This window comes from Frankliniella occidentalis, unplaced genomic scaffold (genome assembly GCF_000697945.3).
Source record: "Frankliniella occidentalis isolate FOCC.00 unplaced genomic scaffold, Focc_3.1 Scaffold21, whole genome shotgun sequence".
Classification (NCBI taxonomy): domain Eukaryota; kingdom Metazoa; phylum Arthropoda; class Insecta; order Thysanoptera; family Thripidae; genus Frankliniella; species Frankliniella occidentalis.
The window spans coordinates 1,735,609-1,741,976 of record NW_026267151.1 but is presented as its reverse complement, the minus strand read 5'-3'; the positions used below and the strand labels follow the sequence as shown (position 1 = coordinate 1,741,976).

Below are 6,368 nucleotides of genomic sequence, written 5' to 3'. Positions count from 1 at the left end.
CTAAAATTTTAGTGCCCCTTTGGCAGTTTTAATACCTAAAGGTTGGCCTAAGTACAGCGTGTAAAGGCGTGTGAGGTGGCTTAACACATTTGTTTTTTTTTCCCTGTGCCATTGGGAAAATCGCTCTATGTCCTGCTCCCACTCCTTCTCTCACTTTCTGCTGACTCTCTTTTCAATCGGTCGATTTGACGTCGCTGACTCGCCAAAGTCCTCCCGGCTGACAGGGCGGCCGTTGCGTGCGTCGCTCCGCCGCTCATCTGCCCGCCCGCCCGGCCCTCGTAACGACCACAACAGAACAGGCCCTCGACGTCGCGGAAGCGCTGCTTGCTGGCGACCGAGTGCGATGGAAATCGTTCAAGAGTTTTGGCGAGGGATTGGAAGGGGTCGCGGGAGTCATTGCGTTACACAACACGGTCCGACATAAGCTGATTTCAGTGAGGCGGGTGTTGTTTGACGTGGAAAGTATGTGGCTGATCGAAACCCCAATGGGCTTTAGTCTCCCTAACTTCAGTCCACACAGAACATACTGCAAATCTACGGTTTTAATTTCAAAATGATAGGAAGTATGGCTTGAGTTTAGTGCATGATTGTATTACTGCACGAGATTCTACATGTAATGGTTTAGTGTGTGAACGCCGTCCGCTACTCTAGACCCAAATCTGACAGATTTGACAGAAGGCGGGATCGCAGCTTCGCGCGCTTTTGTGTCGGCAGCGCCCTGAGGCAATTGCTCCCGGGCGGAGGTGTGGTGGGGCTGGGTGGGGCATGGTGGGTCATGGTGCGGCGTCGTTTTCCCAGGTGGACGCGTCCACATTCTTTGGCCGACTGCCAGGATGTGTGTTCCGTGCGGTCAATGCGGCGCCGGCGGCTCCCGCCTCTTCCCCCCATGCCTCCTCCCTACCCCCCTTCTCCCCGGCCTTGCCCACTAAATTCGTGCACCAGACCCTTGCTGCCACGCCGTGACAACTCGCCGGAGTTCAACGACACTACACCAAAAAGAAGTAAATCATCTCTCGTGCTGGTAAAAGCCACCGTGGGTGTCTTGTGCCTCTTGCGCATACACTGCCGTATCGGTATTGGTTACCCACCACTGCAGTCCAATAACTCCCCGTGCCACCCAATGCTATCGATGCTTCGCCCCGATCCAAATACGGCAATAATAATTTTACTTCCTTGTCGAGATGCTGCTAGTTTTCTGTTTCAAAATTCATACAACACACTTAAATCACTGCTGCACATAGTGGTTTATTTGGCAAAAGAATTAAATTTTCAGCCTCCGAAAAGCACATTGTTATACTTTAGAAATACATGATCAATAGAGTGCTATCAATTTTTTCAATTAGTGCAGGCAAACCATAGTTTGCCCTTAACATGCTGAGCTATCTATGCCCATATTCGAAATATCGGCTATATTGTATTTAAATACTGGGGCCTTTCCCGGAAACAATAGATTATCGTCAAAGTATATTTTGAAGGGTGGTCTCATCGTTGGCCCGTCCTTAGCGAAGCTGCTTCTCCTCGTCCTTTGGCGTATCCTTGAGGTTCTCCGCGTCCTTTCACCCAAATATTAGAATGGGGTGATAAACATCCTTCCAGCCGGAGGTGGGCCCCGGCCAGGCGGCGCGGTATCGCGGCACGACTGCAAGGTGGGCCTTACGCAAGCGAAATCATTCGGAATGTGTTTACTCTCTCACACCTTCCTCGCCGATCCTCCGCCCATCTGCGTCCGTCATCGGTAGTTTGGTCTCTAACTCAAAATACTACAAAAGAGTTCTGCAAAAGCACACTGCCAGTGTAACATAAACTTCAGTGTACTGAAATATAATTTGTCCCACACTGAGCTGCTGTGGGTGAACGGGCCGGGCGGGGAGCCCCCGTGGCGAAAACAGAACATTAACGCCCCGTCCAGCTAATTGACGGTGAAATTGCGACTCGTCCCACCGGCCGCGCCGCAAGAGCTGCAGCAACGGGCGCCACCCTCACATGGAGGTAACGGGGCCACCTCAGACAAACTTACACGTTAAGAGGGAAACAGTGGAACAAATTAGAATACGCGCCTGCCTTAAACAATGCAAACATTCCAGGTGATTAGGTTGTAAAAAAAAAGCATTTTTTTTTTAAAGAAAAGAAATGTTTGCTGAGTATTAAAAAACCTTTTTCTACTGTACGGTGTGTCACTGTTTTTCTGCGTTCTCGAAAGTGTTGGGGGTTTGAATACCATCTCCACCCGTAATGTTTGTTATTGCCGGTCATGGCAACACAGTAGTGCGAATTTGCGTGCTAGTTAGGACTATCGGCCACACTCGTCAGCATCGTTCTATATAACATTTGCTCATGTGCAGGTTTTAAAACTTAGTAGGGCAGAGATTTCGTTTTAGCCGACAGGAGTTTCACGCGGTGTGCATTGAATAACGCGCACACCGATGCTGATAGGAGGAAGTGGTGTTGTCCGGTGTAAATCTTCGCCTCCTTTTACGATTGGGTGCACACGGTGGCAAAAGCTGCCCTGCCGCCGAAATGTGGCTGCCGTCGACGTCAGCAGCGGCGGCGGGTCCGTAATGCTGCCGCGCCGGGTCCCCCGCGCCGCCACAGGGAGCCGCCGGGACGAGGCCCTTACTAAAGGAGACGTCGCTAGATACGTACGTGCGATTCGAGTACGTCGGCCGGATTAGAATAATTGCACTAGAAGCATAAGCATGCCCGGCTCTTCCCACCCGAAGCAGCCACTTGTCTGGCTTACACACTCATAGTAGTGCTTGGTTGCAGTAAAGGGCGACGCGAGCATGTCTTACGTTACGAAACGTGCAGACACGTACGTTTCCTGGCATGCCCTACTTCACTACGTGTCGTACTGCTGTGTGTTACAGTCTTCAGTTACCGGTGTATTTACACGGACAAATTATCGTTTGATTGCCTTTGCTGCACCGTGTGGCGCGGGCGGCTCACAGGAGGTCACGACACGGAGCGTCCCCGAGCAAAGAAAGAGGGACCGCCCTTGCACGCCGTTGCGACCCACAACCTATTAACCCGGGGACCGCGCGGCGGGGGTGGGCGTCTCTCATGGGACCGTGCCGTGCCGCTGTTTGGCCCCAGGTGCGGTGCCCCAGGTGGTGCCCCAGGTGGTGCCCTCTGTGCCTTGCCCCAACGGCATCACGATCTTGTAGAGCATACCGCGGGGAATCAAATCTTGCCCAACAAGTGCCCCAAAGTGCTGCACATGCTCACGACGGCGACGCTCCGCACGACGGCGAGTAAGCTCCCGTGTCGACCCCCGTGCCGTCCGAGTTGGAGGAGTCCGTCCAAGAAGAAAGTAACTCACTGTTAAAAATTTCTTGGGATTTCCCGAAGATTCACTTTCCACCACTATTAGAAATTCCCAGAGGACTCCGTTCTAGGTTTTTGTGTACTAAAACAGATTTTAAAGGTGGAAGTTTTCATTCGTCTATATGTTTTACAGCTAAACTCGACACGTGAAATCTACAGAGTTCTTTGGGAAATCCCAAAGGACTTTGGCAATACTTTTCACGAGTGTTCCTCCGTGAAATCCCAGGATTTTTTCTAACAGTGCTTCGTCAGTGTCTTACCGTACCATCTTTTCCATGTCTGATCATTTAGTTTTCAGTTTTAGATTCAAAAGGAAAAACACAGCTGCTATCTTTTTCACTTGATAACAGTCGGTTCATTTATATTGCATCAACGATTCATTAGGTCGAAAGCAAAACTGTTGTACTGCATTAGTGTAGTCCAACTAAAGGACATGTCCTCGTTGAGCTCGCACATCGTCCTGCCGTATCGAGTGCAGCGCAGGTCAGTGTGCCCTATACTGCACCGCTGCGTGCCCTATGACAGGTGGTCTGCCTAGGCACCGCCAGGCCAGGCGTTGCCCTCTGTGCAACCTGGCGGCGGCGGCGGCAGCGCGGGCGGGGCGGGCGGGGCGTTCCCACGATTAGCCTCGGGGCGGGCAGAGCGCCTCCTCGCGCTCTCGTTTGTTTTAGCCGGGGGTGACTGTCACTGGGTCAGTGGGCCCGCCGCTGCCCCGCCGCTGCCCCGCTACTGCCCCGCCGCTAGTCTGCATTAGCGCGGTGCCTATTGCGGCGCTTAGCAGCCCAGTGGCGCGGGTCCGCGTCGAGGCGGGGGCGCGGCTGGACTAGCGGCTCGCTCCTCGCGACCACGGAATGTCGGCAAAGCATGCCTGTCAAAACAAACGTTCTCTTAGGTCATGTTTGAGGCCGGGTGATGTGATTTTCTCGTCTCACGTAGCGTTCGATATAAACGGCGAACAAATCAAAACGGGAGTCGCGCACCTGGAGAGAGGCGTCCGAAGCGGCTCCCGCCGTGCCCCCCCCCCGGGTCGGACGCACTCGTCTTGAAACTCTGTGATCGCCTGGTTACGGGTGAAGGACGCAGTGCATCAAGAGGAGTGGCGGCGGGACTGATGCGCAAGCTTCCCACCCCCCGGTCAGATAGGAATTTGACATTTGCATGTGTCAGAAAGTAGTGACGGGCACATTGTGATCTAGCCCGAGTTGTCAAGTCGAAATCGTAAAACAGCTCTCTGGGCTGACGTTAGGTATATGCATTCCTGCCAAACGCGCATGTCACCGAAATCAGTTTTAAGGTTCTTTTACCAAATTTCGGGGCGTTTTTGCGATTCTTGTGCTGTAGGGCATAATAACTTTTCATTTTGCAATAAAACGGTATCCCTTATATTTGCAATTATTTTTCCCTATACTTTTTGATGCAAATATGACGCAATGAAAAGTTATCGTGCCCTTTAACATGAGAATGGCAATTAGTCATGTCAAGTTTTGCGTTAAAAGTATCAAAAAGTATCGCAAAACCAGCCTCTATGGTGTTGAGGGCTGCTCCTTCGTCCCGATTACGGTGCCGTCTGAAGTGTTGGCCCATGTCGTAGACTTAAAACAGTAACTTTCATCAACCGCTTTTTTGTTCGCAGTGTGGGAGGAGCTTCGTGCGCCGAAGCAGCGATGCAAGAGGAGGAGGATAGCTCTTCGTAGAGAAGAGGGAGAGCTGCACAAAAGAGTTTGCCAAAGTTCAGCGCGGACCAAAAACGACCCATAAAAAGAAGAGTGGGTGAGTGGTTGGGTTGGCGAGGTGCCTCGTGCGGCCAGTGTTGTGCTCGTACTCGTCACGTCGCGGTCAAGGAACCTTATAAGGGGGGAGCCTGAAATACTGTGCATTCGTCGCTCACTTCTTAAACGGCTAGAAGTAAGAAGTCCGTCTGTTCCGAAATTCTGTCGTTTGCTCAGTTGTCAGTGGTTGAAGAAAACCGTTCTTCTAACCAGACAGTTGAAAAAAAATGTTACAAATGTTCTGTAATGATTTACTTTGATACTGGCACATTTAATGTAAGTTAATTCTACAGACCAAAACTTTGATTCAGCATTCCGTAAAAGCGCATACGCTTACTGTTATTACCCTAGTGTGCCGCGAGACAGCACTGAGAGCAAAGTTGCTATAACACCTCTGAAACGTGCTACAACATTAATGCCTATGTAAAGGCACAACGTGCTGAAAATAGCACATTTAGGGACCAGTACTGCATTGGTCAAGGCACTAATTCACTAACTTTTAAACCACTAATTTTAAAGGGCTTTACATAGAACCTTCTCTGTTTTTCGGGTGAGTGTGCCAAGGCACCTGTCCTCAACAGAGTACTGAGCAGAGGCTGAACCGGGCTGAACGGACGCGGTCCACAGTTGACCTTAGTCTTTTTAAGTCACTAAAAAACTAGGAGATCGTGCCACGTTGTGACTTCCTGCAACAAAATTACCTTTAGCGGCGCTCATCTCTGGTGGCACGGTACTCGACGGAGCTGTCCGCTAACCTTGACGTATGGAGTTAGAGTTTAGAGTAGTTTAACTACTGGAACGAGTTTACCGTCACCTAGGCTACTGTGCTCTATGAGATATTTCTACGTTTGACATTCAGCGGACACCATTTTAGTCTCTAAAAATGGACTTGAGCTCTTGCGACCTCGAGTGCCGAGCGAGGTAATGCCGAGCTGCTTTGGGCGTTTTAGGAAATGCGATCACCCAGTTCGATAGCGCGGTGGCGGAGGGCGCAGCGTAGCGAAATTGTGGTGATGGGAATCGGGCTGCTAGCAACAACGGCGAAGGAAGAGCAGCGAGCTGCTTTTGAGAAGCGCGCAAAACTGGGACCGCCTGCTGGGACGGGCTGTGATAAATCTTTCGATACGATCAGGCGACTCACTGGAGGCAGTTCTCTACTCCACCCCTCCAGATGATCAGGCCGGCCCCGGCTGATCGTTTAAATTACCTGCAGATACCTAAACCCCCCCAAAATCAAACAAATAGTTCGGTAGGTGAGCGGTCAAATCTTTATTC

General features: G+C 51.1%; 1 long non-coding RNA gene across 1 annotated transcript in view; it reads left to right on the top strand.

Moving 5' to 3' along the window:
* LOC127748947 (uncharacterized) overlaps positions 1 to 5,445 on the top strand; it is a 10,486-nt gene extending 5,041 nt beyond the window's left edge. The window contains exon 3 of the long non-coding RNA XR_008010868.1: positions 4,958 to 5,445. This is a non-coding gene — a long non-coding RNA (uncharacterized LOC127748947). The remainder of the gene's footprint in view (positions 1 to 4,957) is intronic.
* The last annotated feature ends 923 nt before the right edge of the window (positions 5,446 to 6,368 follow it).